The sequence below is a fragment of the Acinonyx jubatus genome, chromosome C2 (genome assembly GCF_027475565.1).
Source record: "Acinonyx jubatus isolate Ajub_Pintada_27869175 chromosome C2, VMU_Ajub_asm_v1.0, whole genome shotgun sequence".
Classification (NCBI taxonomy): Eukaryota; Metazoa; Chordata; class Mammalia; order Carnivora; family Felidae; genus Acinonyx; species Acinonyx jubatus.
In genome coordinates, this window is record NC_069384.1 from 69,977,746 (window position 1) to 69,994,996 (window position 17,251).

The 17,251-nt window shown below is 41.6% G+C and overlaps 1 protein-coding gene across 9 annotated transcripts in view; it reads right to left on the minus strand.

Moving 5' to 3' along the window:
• The window catches only part of LMLN (leishmanolysin like peptidase), a 137,782-nt gene that overhangs the window by 20,630 nt on the left and 99,901 nt on the right, over window positions 1-17,251 (minus strand). For 8 of the 9 annotated variants that reach the window (XR_008297716.1, XR_008297717.1, XR_008297715.1 and 5 more), the window contains one exon: window positions 4,305-4,366. The gene's annotated coding sequence lies outside the window, so the exon portion shown is untranslated. Of the gene's footprint in view, window positions 1-1,124; window positions 1,221-4,304; window positions 4,367-17,251 lie in introns of all 9 variants that reach the window. The other variant, XR_008297711.1, reaches the window with a different exon arrangement.

A 17,251-nucleotide genomic window follows, 5' to 3' on the forward strand; every position in this document is an offset into this window, starting at 1 on the left:
TAAAATAGGACAAGAACCACATGATCCTCTCAATAGATGCAGAGAAAGCATTTAACAAAAGACTGCATCATTTCTTGATAAAAACCCTCAAGAGAGTGGGGATAGAAGGATCATACCTCAAGATCATAAAAGCCATATATGAAAGACCCACCGCTAATATCATCCTCAATGGGGAAAAACTGAGAACTTTCCCCCAAAGTCAGGAACACGACAGGGGTGTCCACTTTCATCACTGTTATTCAACACAGTATTGGAAGTCAGCCTCAGCAATCAGACAATACAAAGGAGTAAAAGATATCAAAACTGGCCAGGAGAAAGTCAAACTTTCCTGCTTTGCAGATGACATGATACTCTCTATGGAAAACCCAAAAGATTCCACAAAAAAACTGATAGAACTGATCCAGAAATCAGCAAATTCACAGGATATAAAATCAATGAAATCAGTTTCATTCCTATACACCAATAATGAAGCAACAGAAAGAGAAATCAAGGAATTGATCCCATTTACAATTGCACCAGAAACTATAAAATACCTAGGAATAAACCTAACCAAAGAGGTGAAAAATCTATTGAAAACTATAGAAAGCTTATGAAAGAAATTGAAGAAGACACACAAAAAAAGGAAAAATATTCCATGCTCCTGGATTGGAAGAACAAATATTGTTATAATGTTGATACTACCAAAAGCAATCTACATATTCAGTGCAATCCCTGTGAAAAAAAATCAGCATTCTTCACAGAGCTAGAACAAACAATCCTAAAATGTGTATGGAACCAGAAAAGATGCCAAATAGTCAAAGCAATCCTGAAAAAGAAAACCAAAGCAGGAGGCATCACAATCCTGGACTTCAAGTTATATTACAAAGCTGTAATCAATAAGACAGTATGGTACTGGCACAAAAACAGACACTCAGATGAGTAGAACAGAATAGAGAACCCAGAAATGGACCCACAAACGTATGGACAACTAATCTTTGACAAAGCAGGAAAGAATATCCAATGGAATAAAGACAGTCTCTTCAGCAAACGCTTATTGGGAAAACTGGACAGCAACATGCAGAAAAATGAACCTGGACCACTTTCTTACACCATACACAAAAAGAAACTCAAAATGGATGAAAGACCTACATGTAAGATAGGAAGCCATCAAAATCCTCAAGAAGAAAGCAGGCAGAAACCTCTTTGATCTTGGCTGCAGCAACTTCTTACTCGAAATGTCTCTGGAAGCAAGGGAAACAAAAGCAAAAATGAACTACTGGGACCTCATCAAAATAAAAAGCTTCTGCACAGCGAAGGAAACAATCAGCAAAACTAAAAGACAAGCAACGGAATGGGAGAAGATATTGCAAATGACAGATCAAATAAAGGGTTAGTATCCAAAATCTATAAGGAACTTATCAAACCAGCACCCAAAAAACAAACAATCCAGTGAAGAAATGGGCAAAAGACATGAATAGACACTTCTCCAAAAAAGACATCCAGATGGCTGACACATGAAAAAACGCTCAACATCACTCATCATCAGGGAAATATATATCAAAACCACAATGAGATACCACCTCACACCTGTCAGAATGGCTAACATTAACAACTCAGGCAACAACAGATATTGGCGAGGATGTGGAGAAAGAGGATCTCTTTTGCACTGCTGGTGGGAATGCAAACTGGTGCAGCTGCTCTGGAAAACAGTGTGGACGTTCCTCAAAAAATTAAAAATAAAACTACCCTATGACCCAACAATTGTACTAATGGGTATTTATCCACGGGGTACAGGTATGCTGTTTTGAAGGGGCACATGCACCCCAATGTTTATAGCAGTGCTATTGACAATAGCCAAAGTATGGAAAGAGCCCAAATGTCCATTGATGGATGAATGGATAAGAAAATGCGGTATATATATATACACAGTGGAATATTACTCGGCAATCAAAAAGAATGAAATCTTGCCATTTGCACCAACGTGGATGGAACTAGAGGGTATTATGCTAAGCAAAATTAGTCAGAGAAAGACAAATATCATATGACTTCACTCATATGTGGAATTTAAGATACAAAACAGATGAACATAAGGGAAGGCAAGCAAAAATAATATATAAACAGGGAGGGGGACAAAATATAAGAGACTCTTAAATATAGCGAACAGAGGGCTGCTAGAGGAGTTAAGGGAGGGGGGATGGGCTAAATGGGTAAGGGGCATTAAGGAATCTAGTCTTGAAATCATTGTTGCACTATATGCTAACTAACTTGGATGTAAATTAAAAACTAACTAAATAAATAAGAAAAAATAAAAATAAATAAATAAAATGGTATTTAGATCCTGTAGCATGAGAAGGCTGGCTTAATGGTTTTTGATGATGAAAGCAGGAGGCTTGGACAGATAACTTCTTAAACTCTTTTTTTAGCTCTTAAAAAATTATTGATCATCTTCTATCAGTCAGGTGCTATGTATTTACATACATTGTCTCATTTAATTCTCATAACAGTCTTAGGGAGAAAGTATTATTGCCTTATTGTGCAGATAAAAGAAATCTTAAGAAGGTTAAGTGATTTGCTCACATTGCATAGCACCCACATGGTTAAACCTCATTTATTCAATAAATGTTTATCGAGCCTCTCCTATGTGCTGGACACTGGAATAAACTCTACAAATACTGAAACAAATAAGCAACCCTGCACACAAAAGCTCATGGTCCAAAGACAAAGCTGGATCGCTGAACAGGTTATGTAATTGGGTGTGGTAAAGGGGTGATAACTGGAAAGGGAATCATGGGAGCACAGATAGCAGAACTTGACCAGGTTGGCATTCAGGAGGTATCCTGGATCTTAGATGATGAGCAAACAGTAAGCTGGTGAAGGAGAGTTGAAAAGGGATAGATTTCATCCGAGGCACTGGGAAGGGGCAGTGCAAGCAAAGGCATGGAGAAGAGAAGGAGTATTGTGAGCATGAAAACCACAGGATGGTATTGTTGGAATAGTGTAGCCATGGAGGTGGGGCTGGTGTGGTAGGGAGGGGCTAAATCAAAGCAATCCTTATAGTTGTGTTTTCCCAGTGACCTGCACTCTTCCCCCTTGGAGCCTATGCCATATGAAGAAGACTGTGCCCAGCTGAGAATCCCAAAATGGCCCCAAACAGTTACTCTCAGGTGAAAGTTTAAATCAGGTAGTCTATTCAGAAGAAGGAAGACCTGTTGCTGCAACCCAGAGAATCATTTTACCTCTAACAGTCTCCTGGCCATCTCTTAATGAACTAAGTATCTAACTAGATAAGCAATTGAGAACTAGGACCAGGGATTATAGTTAGTATGTAATAGTGGGTGATTCTTCTGAAGCCCACACACCATTGATTGGCTGTGATGCAGCAGTTAACTTCAATTGCCTAACTCCCCCTCTCTTCTTCCATTTTGGCTTCCTTTATGTCTCCAGCCTTCTACAAACTATCCATCTCTGCCCTTTTCCTATGTTTGTCTTTGCTGTTCCTTCTTTGATTTTGTGTGGGGTGCTTTCAGTACTGAGATGAACCAAATGTATGGGATTGACCTCCAGAATTGTACTATAGTGCCATTGAATCAGCTGTATAAATCCACTGCCTGAGATCTGAGATTAAGAAAGGATGAGATGAAAGCTTCTAAGTGGGAGACACTGTAGCTAGATCAGAGTTTCTCAAAGTGTGGTCTGTGCACTGGAAGTGTTTATGACAAGTAGAGATTAAAGGACCTTGACCCAGCCCTATTGATTCCAAGTGTGTTGGGATGTAGCCAAGAATTTTGTATTTTTAACAAGTCCCCCAGGAGATCTTTGAGCAATATAGTAAGAACTGTTGCCTACTATAAGAATCACAGAATGGCAGCAGTAAGTCAAATCCAGTCACAGATAAATTTTTTTTGGGCCTTACAGTACTTTAAAAATCAGAATGTTTTGGGACGTCTGGGTGGCTCAGTCGGTTAAGCATTTGACTCTTGATTTTGACTCAGGTCATGATCTCATGGTCATGGGATCAAGCCCTGTGTTGGGCTCTGCACTGAGCATGAAGACTGCTTGGGAACTGTCTCCCTCCCTCTCTCTCTCTGCCCTTCTCCTCTCATGATCTCTCTCTCAAAATAAATAAATACACATTTTTAAAAAATCAGAATATTTACTTTAAAATCTAGAGTTCTGGTCTCTTGAAAAAATTCTTAGGAAGGCAACTCTGAGCCAATATATTCAGACAACAATCATCTAAAGCTATGGTAAGGACCATCCTGTTTCACTCAACATGCTCTCAGTCCTTGGAGCCACCAGAGCCTTCTGTGGTGTTATGTCCCTACCTTTTGACTTGGGCTCCTCTAGGACAGATATCAGGTTTTTGTCATCCATGAATCTTCAGTTCCTAAAAACAAATTTACAGAAGAGAGTGAATAAATGTGTGATGAATGAATGAATGGGCACAAGCTTGATGATAAGCTTCTCTTGGCTTGGATAACTTAATTCCAAGTTTTAAAAAAGCCTGGTCCTGGGTATAGGAAACATGGGATCTTATCCTGGCTCTGTGACTGATATGTTTGCTATATCACCTCAGAGTCAAAGTTATCTTAACTACAAAACATGTTATGAGGATGGATTTGTCTCTAAATTCTTCCATCTCGGACAGTGTGGTGGCTTTAGGCTACAGGTGGGCATTTGGGTTCCGTTCTTTTTTTTTTTTTTTTTAATGTTTATTTATTTTGAGAGATAGAGAAAGAGACAGAGCACAAGCAGGGGAGGGGTAGAGAGAGCCAGAGACACAGAATCTGAAGCAGGCTCTAGACTCTGAGCTGTCAGCACAGAGCCCAATGTCCAAGGTGGTGCTCCAACTCTTGAACTGCAAGATCATGACCTAAGCTGAAGTTGGATACTTAACCGACTGAGCCCCCAGGCACCCCTGGGTTCCATTCTTAAGTTATATGTGGAGAAGAGGCTAATGTGAAATTCAGTCCCAACCAGCCTCTCTCTCTCTAAGCCCCACACCTCAAAATGCCATCTGTTATCATGGCAATTTGGAATCTTAGCCTGAGCTGAGGAAGTGGTTGACCCTCACAGTCTCAGAGTGGCAAGTGTTTATGGAGGCAGACTTGGCCAACTCCTTTAGTTAGACCTCACAGAGGATGTTCAAACACCTTAGACTAGTGCAGAAGGCTATTCAGCCTAAGATCCCTGCCAGTTAACCCTGTGACTCTCCCCTTCCCACCAATAATACTCAATTTCCCACGCTGCCCACGAGCGCCATGTTGTTTTTCTCCTCTCTGCCTTAGTACGTGCTGTTCTCTCTCCCTTTTCTCACTCTGCCATTGTCAATTCCTACTGTGCCTTTAACACCCAATGGAAGGGATCCCTCTGGAAAGTTATCCTAGCCACTGTCCCTGTCCCCTTCTCTAGGCCTGATGCTTCACTCTCTCCTTGCTCTTCCCTTTAACTTTGTCTTGTACAAGTGCTCACTCCTTTATGTGTTTGTTCCCCTACTGAACTGAGGTCTCCTTGAGGGCAAGAATCTAGGACATGTCACAGAAGCACAATGTGTGTTGAATGAAGGCTGACCAGCCCTAAACCCCAGATATGCTGAGATGATTCTGCTTGTCAGAGAAGAGCTGACCATTTAACCCTTACCCTACCCACGTTCCCCCTCCCCCATCACACACAGTTCTGCATTTTGAAATGCAAAGCTCATTGCTGATATTTAGAATGACAAATGATGTTTGCCAGTGGCTGAGTATCCTGTGTCTCAACATCAGTGCTTCATAACACTGTGGATTGTAGGGATTATGTGTAGGTAATTTTTTGTGTGTAGCACTTAACAATAACAGCATGGTGTAGGACAGTATTTCCTAAACTGTTCTGAAAAATCCTTTAATCCTCTTATGGAGAATGTAAATAGACACTGTATTAAAAATGTAATCTGGGGGCACCTGGGTGGCTCAATTGATTAAGCATCTGACTTCTGCTAGGGTCGTGATTCACATGGTTCCTGAGCTGGAGCCCCGCTTCAGATGAGCCCCACTACTCTCTCTCTGACCCTCGCTTACTATGCCCTCTCTCTTTCTCTTTGTCTTTCAAAAAAGAAAAAAAAAAGTAATCTGGTCTGGGGCAGCTGGGTGGCTCAGTTGGTTGAGTGTCCAATTCTTGATTTTGGCTCAGGTCATGACTTCACAGTTTATGAGTTCGAGCCCTAAGTTAGGCTCTGTGACTGCAGTACAGATCCTGCTTGGGGGTTCTCTCTCTTCTTCTTTCTCTGCTCCTCCTCTGTGCTCTCTCTCTCTCTTTAAAAATAAATAAATAAACTTAAAAAAAAATTACTCTGGTCAAAAAAGTTTGGAAATGTCTGGAAACTATATTCCTCTCTTAGAAGGAAACATTTATTAGCATATTAAAGACTCAGAATTCTAGTGATAAAGATCATGGTTTAATTTTGTTTCACCCAGTGCTTCCAAAGTAGTGTTGAGGAAGAACACTGAATTAGAAGTGAGAAGACCTGAGTTTTCACTTCCCCTCTTTCACTAATGCAAATGTGTGATCTTGAACGAGACACTTCCCCTTTTGCAGCCTCAAATTCCTCATTTGTACATTGAAAGAATTGAAAATGAAAATCTAAATGACAAGGCTGGATTAGATTATTTTCTAACAATCCTCCTAATCCACTTTCTATCCTGCTCCAAGGGATGAACAACTCCAGCTTTGAAGCCTTTGTCGGGGCTAAAAAGCTCACACAATGGGTATTTAGCAACGTGGTCTCAGCTCTGCCTTGTCCCACTCCAGGATCAACTGAGCAGGAGTTTGGATGTTCTCTTAACACAGCTGTTTCTCTCAGTTGACTAGATCTGAAGGGGAATTATCTGGCAGTTCTGAGCTGATTGTGCCAACTTCAGGATGGCCTTCAACACTGTAACAAGCCAAAATCAGCCATCCACTCATCCTCTGCTCCTTTGCAAGGCATTCACCATTGCAAAATCATTGCTCAGAATGTCCAAAAAACAATAGATTTGACATAAAGTGAAACCCTGGGTTCAGGAAGAGCTTTAAGGTAGGAGATATTTGATAACAACCATCAATCAGGACTGTGAAAACACCAAGCACCTGCAGGGAAACCAGATACCCAAGAATGTAGTAAGGGGAGTAAGATCCCAAGTTCCCTTGGTCTTGAGAGAAAACGTAGCCAGTCCGTTCCCTTTAAAGTGTGCCTGTGGAAAGGAAAGCAAGTCTGGCTCAAGTCAGATTTTGGTGTCATGGGGTTCATGTGGACGGGGGTCAGCCCATTCCCACTGATGGGGGCCCTATTAGCATGATGCCACACTCAGAGCAGAAAGCCTATACTTCCCGCTCCAGAGGATAGCCCCCAAATGGCCACTGTTTAAGGCCCATATTACACATAAGCAGAGTGGTGTTTCTCTCTGAATACCATCTCAGCAAAGTCAGAAACACCATTACTCAGCATAATCTGTAGCCAAGATTTTCCTCGTGTGTATGGTTCACCCAGTCCAGGATCCTTCCTTCTTTCCTTTTTTCTGTCCCGCAACATTACAGAACATTTGTTAAATGACAAAACTAAAACAAGTTAGTAATAAGTTTGATGTCCTTTATTCAAGGGAAGACAATCCATGGATTGCGGGTGCACAGGACCTAACAAGCAGTGAAGCTCTCTTCCCCAGGGATTTGGGGCAAGGGTGAGTCGTACAGAGCGTTAGAAGAGGCACTGAGGAAACAGGCTAGGAGGTGGGGGAGTTCTTTATCCTTATAGGCTAGCAGGTCTTATTTTCTAGGGTAAGGTAAGCTAGTGAAAGCTGAGTTGGAGGATTGTGATTGGCGTTAGTTTTTTTAGACAGTGAGGGGTCTCCCTCATTGCAGGTTGACTCTGATTTAGATTTTTATGCTGAGCCATGGGGGCAGCTTCCATATTGTGGATCCCGGTATGTAAATTAACTTTATCACTGTATTTCAGGACTTGCACTGGGCATGATGATTAGTCATGGAGCCAGAGCGGATGTATACAGCGTGACTCCTAATAAGGATTGAGTTCAAAAGTTAATGTTTAGAGCAAAAAAATCAAGTATTATCAGAATTACCTTTGAAAATATTTTAAATCATCCACATGGGTATTGAAATGGTCACACTCTGTGAAGCCCAGGACACTTGAGGGACTTGGGTTTGTTTTTTTTTTTTTTTCAACGTTTATTTATTTTTGGGACAGAGAGAAACAGAGCATGAACGGGGGAGGGGCAGAGAGAGAGGGAGACACAGAATCGGAAACAGGCTCCAGGCTCTGAGCCATCAGCCCAGAGCCTGACGCGGGGCTTGAACTCTCGGACCTCGAGATCGTGACCTGGCTGAAGTCGGATGCTTAACTGACTGCGCCACCCAGGCGCCCCGGGACTTGGGTTTTAACTGAGGGATAATGAATGTCATTCACCCTACATTTCTCCAGGCCATTGATCAGCTCAATGTGTGGAATGGTACTACTTAAATCGCCATTTCTTGCTCAGAGCCTTGTTTTGTTTTGTTGTTTTGGCTAAAATTGACTTTGTATAAGCTAAATATGTATATGACACCATTCAGTGAAATACATAGAAAAAGTATCTATTTTACTAATAGAGGTTACCCCTTGGGTGTGGACTGAGATTTGAGGTACTAGAACAAAAAGAGGGTCAAAAAGGACTTCAGTCTTCTCTGTAGTGTTTTTATCATCATTTTTAAAAAATGTTTATGTCTTTATTTTGAGAGACAGAGAAGAGAGCAAGGGCTCACACAAGCAGGGGAGGAGCAGAGAAAGAGAGGGAGAGAGAGACTCTCAAGCAGCTCCACACCCAGTGCAGAGCCTTGTGTGGGGCTCAATCTCACGAACCATGAGATCATGACCTGAGCCAAAATCAAGAGTCAGACACTTAACCAAATGAGCCACCCAGGTTCCCCAGCGTGAAAATAAACAGCGATAAGATAGTAATAGCAGTGTGCCGGAAGCAGGCCTCAGGGTGGGGGAACAATGAAATTTTCCCTGCTACTTAATCTCATCCCTGTGTTTTTGTTCTGTGCTCAAGGGAAACAAGGTTGATGTTTTGCTTATTCCGCTTCAGGATGACCTAGATAAAGCTTGGGCTGTTTGGCTTGTCTTGTCAGTTCCCTCCCTGCCCCAGGGAAGGGCAGTTCTTTTAGTATATAGATAAGTGAGGAGCATTGACACTGGGCAGGGGGCATCTGCATGAGTTTTTTAACCTGCTATTTCTTTCTAATCTGGTGTTACTTCTGCCATCACAGGGATGTTGCTAAGGGTGAGAGGTGCCCTCGGATCATCGCAGTTGTGTTGGCTCACCCACGTACTCACCTTGGCAGTGTATTCATTTCCTCTTTATCCTTTGTGAGGTGGAATGGACAGGAATTATTATTCCCATGTTATGAACTTGGGAACAAAGGCAAAGCATAAAAGTCAGAAGCAGAGGTGTATACCCAACACTGGGTTGGTTGCCCGCCAGTCTAAGGCCCTATCCATCTGACTACTCCTCATGTTCTTACTGACCACCTCAGAAGGTGGTTATGGATCAACTGAGTGCAGAACTCTGAATCCATAGTAACAGAACCGCAGAAAGCCCACTGTGTGAATATTCAGATCATTTTCCTGACACAGGCTGTAGTGTGAATTCTGTCTCAGGCCTAGTGGAAAAACTCTACAACTTTTTTCCTGAGAATGAGGAACTTCTCAGTTGAAGGCTGTGCTTGGTATAGTAAAGATTGCAGGCTCAAGCTTTGCTGGAACCCATCACATTTTACCTGTAAGATACTGGACAGTTCACTTGACCTCTCTGAATTCCAGCTCTTTATCTGTCAAAGGGGAAAAATACTACCTACTTCATTAGATGACTATGAGGAATGAATAGAAGCCAGATGCCTGACCCAAAGCAGGCACTCATCATACATATTAGTCCCATTCATTCTCTGGGTCTTTCCTAATGGAGCACTGGCCATGAAAATACCTGGTAGGACCAACCTGGTTTGATGAGTTAGCCTAGTGGCGACAATAAAACCCACAAGTCATTTGGAACATTACTATCTGCATCCATTGAGGGAATATTCACTCAAAAGTGCCTCTTTTCAGGCTCAGCTTGGCCTGTGAGAACACAGGGAGGAAGAGGAGGAGGTGGAGAAAGAAGCCCCCCTATGGGCATTGTTTTTACAGACTTTTTTTTTTTTTTTGGTACATGAAGAGAAATTAAGATCAGTTGGCCAGGGCTGTGGACATCCTGTACTCATCTTTTCTTTGGATACATGTCAAGAAAGGATATGATGCTTCTTTCAGTGTTTGATGTTGGCTATGACCATGGGGTGTAGTTTTTCATTGACTTTCTCCTGGATGAAAGTATTTGAAGACAGAGGACTTTAGTCATCAAGATTTTCAGGCCTCTGGCTCAGCAATAAAATGAAATGAGGGCCATGGTAGCATTCACATTAAATGGTTTTCCTCTAGTGTTAATACTGGAGCTTGCTATTCCTGAATATCTTTATTTTTAAATTGGCTGAAGCCCTTTGGTTGCCATAACAAAATTCAATTAAATTTGGCTGAAGGGAAAATTGAGAATTTTATGTATATGTAGGTTAAAAATGATTAAAGAAGATGATTTAAGTGATACAAATAAAGTTTATTTTAACCACTTCATGAAGCAAGTAGTCTCCACTCCCAAGGGTCTAGAGAACTGAAAAATGGGGAGGAAGGCAGGAAGTTTTCACAGGATAAAGAATAAAGAAAACACAGGAGAGGCACCTGGGTGGCTCAGTTGGTTAAGTGTCCAACTTCAGCTCAGGTCATGAGCTCATGGTTTGTGAGTTCAAGCCCCACGTCAGGCTCTGTGCTGACAGCTCAGAGCCTGGAGCCTGCTTTGGATTCTGTGTCTCCCTCTGTCTCTGTGCCACCCCTGCTCACACTCTGTCTTTGTGTCTCTCAAAAATAAACAAGCATTAAAAAAATGCAGGAAAAAATAGAAAATATATGATTGGCTGGGCCACAGTCAACCTTGTTTGGGGTGAGAAGGAACAAGGAAATATGCATAGACCCAAGAGTTGGCTTGGTGTTTGAAAATTGTTTGACTGGATATACTGTGTTTCTGTTCAAGTGGAGCATTTACAGAGACATGAAAGTTATTTAGATTCTGTTTGCTGACAGCTCTATCTTGGGCCTAGAAATTTATTTTAACATATACATGTATATTGTATATACATATTCATGTATATGCATATCGATATATGCATATGTGTATTCTATGTATGCAAATCTGTATAAAGATATGTAGAGGGATATGTCATAAAACTGGAACTTAAGAATATAGTAAAGCTGAAGGAAAGGGCTAGAATAAGGAACTGCAAAGCCATTGGGATATCTCCCTGGAAGTTCCTTGGGTTCTACTCTTCTCCCTGCCTCCCCTCTTCCTCCCCTCCCCTCCCTGCTGCCAGTGGAATATGGTTGTTAATCAGCCTTCTAAGAAAGTGATTGTTGCTTATGGTTCTAACCATTTCTGAATCAGAGCTGTCTAGATCACAAATCCCAGTTCCTGAGGTGGGTAATTGTCCATCCTGGGCCAATGAGCTATTACAGCCAGGAGAAATGAGATACACAGTGGGGACACAACTGCTGGAACCCATCCATTGTGAGCAAGGAAGCCACAGTCATTACAATTTATGACCAAGAACTGGAGACCCATTCTAGTCAGGCTATCAATGCTGCAAATGGAAAGCAAAAAATTACTAAATATGAGCAAATATAACCAAAATGACCAGAGTCATGACTGAGAAGAATAAATAAATCGTAGGATGCTTAAAGGACTAAGCCACCCAGGTACCCCCAAGCAAAGGTCTTTAAGGCAAACAATACAACAAGTACAGAAAATTTTAATATGTAATCATAGAAGAGAGTTCAAAGCCACATAGCCAGAGACATATTTGCTAATATTAGTGTTTAAATAAAGTTTCTAGGGGCACCTAGGTGGCTCAGTTGGTTAAGCATCTGACTTCAGCTTAGATCAAGATCTCACAGTTTGGGGGTTCAAGACCCACATTGGGCTCTGTGCTGACAGCTCAGAGCCTGGAGCCTGCTTCAGATTCTGTGTCTCCCTCTCTCTCTGCCCCTTTCCTGCTGCACTCTGTCTCTCTTTCTTTCTCTTAAAAATAAACATTAAAAAAACTAAAAAGTTTTTTTAATAAATAATTTAATAAATTTAATAAATAAACATTTAAAAAATTAAATAAAGTTGCTAATATTTAAAAATCTAAATATTTCATACCAAATTTTGTTTTATAGCTCCTCTTAAAAAATCAGAAGGCCTGGCAAAACTGGGTCCACAGTCTTGTCTTGAAATCATCACTGGAGCTGAGAGGTGGATGTCCCCTTGGAAGGGCTAGGTGGTCTCTAGTTTGTTCCCTGCCCTGCCCAGCAAAGCAGGCTTCAATCACTCCATGGGTGTTGGAATATCACGATACTACCAGGGCCAGTCCCTCCTGAAACATCTGGCTCTTTAAAATGGAAACTGTTGAAAGAAAGGAAGGAAGGAAGGAAGGAAGGAAGGAAGGAAGGGAGGAAGAAAGAAAGAAAGAAAGAAAGAAAGAAGAAAGAAAGAAAGAAAGAAAGAAAGAAAGAAAGAAAGAAATGGAGGGAGGGAGAGAGAGAGAGAGAAAGAAAGAAGGAAAGAAAGAAAGAAAGAAAGAAAGAAAGAAAAGAGATGGAGGGAGGGAGAGAGAGAGAGAGAAGGAAGGAAGGAAAGGAAGGAAGGAAGGAAGGAAGGAAGGAAGGAAGGAAGGAAGGAAGAAAGAAAGAAAGAAATGGAGGGAGGGAGAGAGAGAGAGAAAGAAAGAAGGAAAGAAAGAAAGAAAGAAAGAAAGAGATGGAGGGAGGGAGAGAGAGAGAAAGAAGAAGAAAGAAAGAAAGAAAGAGATGGAGGGAGAGAGAGAGAGAAAGAAAGAAAGAAGGAAAGAAAGAAAGAAAGAAAGAAAGAAAGAAGAAAGAAAGAAAAGAGATGGAGGGAGGGAGAGAGAGAGAGAGAAGGAAGGAAGGAAAGGAAGGAAGGAAGGAAGGAAGGAAGGAAGGAAGGAAGGAAGAAAGAAAGAAAAAGAAATGGAGGGAGGGAGAGAGAGAGAGAGAGAAAGAAAGAAGGAAAGAAAGAAAGAAAGAGATGGAGGGAGGGAGAGAGAGAGAGAAGGAAGGAAGGAAAGGAAGGAAGGAAGGAAGGAAGGAAGGAAGGGAGAAAGGAAGGAAGGAAGGAAGGAAGGAAGGAAGGAAGGAAGGAAGGAAGGAAGGAAGAAAGAGGAAGGAAGGAAGGAAGGAAGGAAGGAAGGAAGGAAGGAAGGAAGAAAGAAAGAAAGAAAGAAAGAAAGAAAGAAAAAAGAAAGAAAAGTATTTGATTGTTGAATACATTTTCTCTGACCTTGTTTAAGGAAAAACGTGTTTAATTAGTTGAAATTTTGGTACTGAAAGAGGGTTTCAGCTGCCTCCATTTTCACCTCAAACTTTCTAATTAAGTTCTTTCCAGTTTATCTCTCAATTTAGGCAAAAGAATGCAGGCAAAGCATCCCCTGATGGGAACAGAAACTACCCCCTCTAGTAATAAGGACTGCCCTGAGCCAGCAAGACCCTGCCCATGATGATGATCCATTTGACCTTCAATGCCCATGTGCACTACCAACAAACTTTGTCTCACATTTTCCTTATATAAACCTGGAAGTATTTCCTGCACTTTGCAGATAGTCTTTGAGCCGCCAGTCTGCTGTCTTTACAGTGTTGACTTCTCTGAAATAAATTCTTTTCTTGGGGTGCCTGGGTGGCTCAGTTGGTTAACCAACTGACTCTTGATTTCAACTCAGGTCATGATCTCACAGTTTGTGAGTTTGAGCCCCACATTGAGCCCCACAATGGGCAGTGCAGACCCTGTTTGGGATTCTCTCTCTCTCTCTCTCTCAAAAAACAAACATATAAATAAATAAAAAACTTAAAAAAGATAAATTTCTTTCTTGTTTCAACTCCACTCCTCTCTCTGTCTTTGGATGCTGTCAGCGGCAAGTGGCCCAACTTGGTCTATGTGGGACCCTGGGAGCCAGGTGCTCTTGCGTCCTGGGCACCCTGGCTACAGTACACTATTTTTGTAGAAAATTAAGGCAAAAATGAAGGCAGGACTGTAAGCTTTGAGAGGGTTGGGACTGTGTCTGCTTATTTATAGCTGAGTCTCCCGTGCCTAGAACATCACTGATGCCCATAAATATAGGAGGAGGGAATGAAGACATAATGTGGCATGCACTAACCAAACATTTTATGGAAAAACAGAGCAATCCTGCCTTGAGGGGACAGTACATGAAGAAAAACAGCACAAAACTTTCTGACATGTGTCATTGATTGCAGGCATGAGGCCACAAAGATAAGAGAGAATCATGATAGAAAACTGAGCTGGACTTAGAACTCTGCTTACTAAAGCACTGTGGCAAATAATAGCATTTCCAGGAAGAGTTTTTAGTTATGTGGGAAAAAAGAAATATAAATAAGTAAAATGATTCCATAAACTTGTACACTATATAAAATGTCCTTAGAAGTAAAATAAAAATTACTCTGGGGATCTCTAGTAATGGAGGTGTCTAAATGCTTCTCTTGGATTTGTAGGGGCCAAGGGCAGGCCACACCAAGATGGGCTGCTTTAGTATAAAGATTATTTTGAGTTAAAAGCAGTCAAATGGAGCACCCATCTGGCTTAATTGGTAGAGCATGCAACTCTTGATCTCAGAGTTTGAACCTTATGTTGCGCATTGTAAGAAGTGAGATGATTCATTTTCAGAAATACCAAATAAAAGCTGTGTTGTCTAGTAACAATAGGTTTACAACCTATTGGAAATATGTACAAACTGGCCCTCCATCCAACAATGGAGTCCCAAACCCTTAAACATTTCACTTCCTGGTTCTTCCCCTCTCCATTTTGTGGGCTTTTCACGGGCTTTGCAAGGAGCATGAGCCAAAGAACTGAAGTCTCTGAGTCACCTTAAGAAATGTACATTTGTTCCAATCAGACTACTTTTTGGCCTTACATGGGCATAGGCGACTTCTGGATAAGGCTGTAACCTGTGTAGTACTCAGCCAATGAGGAATCAGGGGAGGGTCTTGCATGCTAGGAGATAAATTGCCTGCTGTAGCTTCCCCAAGTGTGCCTGTCCATCAGACACCTGCTCTCCCAGGAATGATGATTAAAGCCTCACTTCACTGTGCTTCAAGTCCCTTCTTTGATTGGGTCACTGGGTTTATTTCTCACAGGTGTGGAGCCTACTTTAAAAAAATCAAGACCCAGTAGATTCAGGTAAAGTTCTTTATCTCCCCCACAACTAAATAAAGAGAACTTAGAAGACCTGCTCCAGGAAGAGTACTACCTCCATAGATAACTACATTATGATATGAACTAGATGTAGAAGACAGGGAGGAACCTAGCAAGGCCTGTTTGAGCAAAGTTCTCTCTGATGTGGAGAACAAAGGCAAAAGAAAAAAAAATTAAACTTCCTTAGAACTTACAGCCCTTTGACAAGTAAGTACTTGAGACAAGCAAAGTGACCTTCTTCAAGGAGCTTAGCTGCCTCAATGTTAATACTTTGCTAAAGGCAAAAGGCAACCTTAGCCTGACATTAGGCCGACCTCCAGGATCCTGAAAAAAAACCCTTTAGAAACTTGCTTTACTTCTACCACCCCTGCCCCGCCCCCTGCCCAAGATATGTTTTAGCAATCATTCTCTAAACATAAGGCCCACTGATATACATGTGAAGGGTCTCGTGATTAAGAGTTTACTAGACAGTAGTAAATGACCTTTTCTTAACAGCAGCTAGCCCCTCAAGGTCATGTCCAGCAAGCTGGAAAGCTTGCTTTCAGGGTTCAAATTCCTTAGAGAGTTATGCCATCCCTAACCCCTCCCAGTTTGAAACTATACAGTCACTCCTCACAACCTCAGTTCAGCTCTTTCTGCCCATGGGTCCCAACCTTGCACTTTAATAAAAACCACCCCCCCCACCTTATTATTTTTTTTTTTTTGCAAGAAATTCTTTCTTGACCCTTCACTCCCCAACATTTCACATCACTCTCTGTCCCATTGTTTCGGAATGGCCCAGAAAACATTTGTTTACCAAATATTTACACTTTTTCATCTTCCTAAGGATTGTATTCTTCCCCCTTTGAATAACCTGATCCCTACCCATTTCTCCTTAGTTCAGAATGACATATATACCTCATTTTGGAGGTCTTTGGAATTTAAATGTCTGTATGGATTCCCTATAAGTACACTATTAAATTTTATTTTCTCCTGTTAATCTGCTTCGTGTCAATTTGATTCTTAGTCCCGTTAGAAGGACCTTTGAGGGGACAGGAATTCTTGCTCCTCAACAGATCATTTAGCAGTGAGCTGCCAGGAGGTTAAGAGGCTGGATGGAATGAGCTTTGAATGAACTTTGTGACGTTCTCATATAGAGAAACTAAGGCACCGAGGCAGGGACTAAGTCAACTGGACACAGTATATCTGTGACCCTGGCAAGTCAGGAGCTAGAGGTCCCAATCCCTAGTCTACTTTCAAGATACCAAAGAACTATTTCCAGTCAGATTTCATTTTGGGAGGTGAGGTGGCAAAAAGGAGAATGGTGATGGCCTTTTCTGATTCTAGGAAGCAGGTCCAGAGGCCTGTAAGGCCATAGTCAAAGGTGATAGTCCTATTTGTCATCACTCTGAATTATATCTGGGCTGTATGCATGGAGCTGACTGATGACTCATATAAAGCTTGGAGACTTTGGCATCTCCTTTACCTAGGTACAGTCAAGATTTTCTCTTGTTTTTTTTTTTTTCTTTAATTTTTTTAATGTATTTTGAGAGAGAGAGAGAGAGATAGTAGGGTAGGGGCAGAGAGAGAGTGAGAAGAGAGAGAGAGAGAGAGAGAGAGAGAGAGAGAGAGAGAGAGAGAGAATCCCAAGCAGGGATTCTAGACAACGGGGCTCGATCTCGTGACTAAAATCATGTGAGCCGAAATCAAGAGTTGGACGCTTAACTGACTGAGCCACCCAAGTGCCCCAAGATTTTCTCGTTTTGCTATACTGAGTGATAATTGTGATTCCATCTTACTTGAATGGAGTGTGTTCTGGGGACAAGGGAGAGAGTGCTGCTTTGCACAATGTAAGTCAAGGCTGACCCTTCTATGACTATTGTTGCGTATTGGGTAAGTGCCTGTCTTTTGAGTTTCTTAGAGGGTGCAGAGGAGGAAAATTCCAA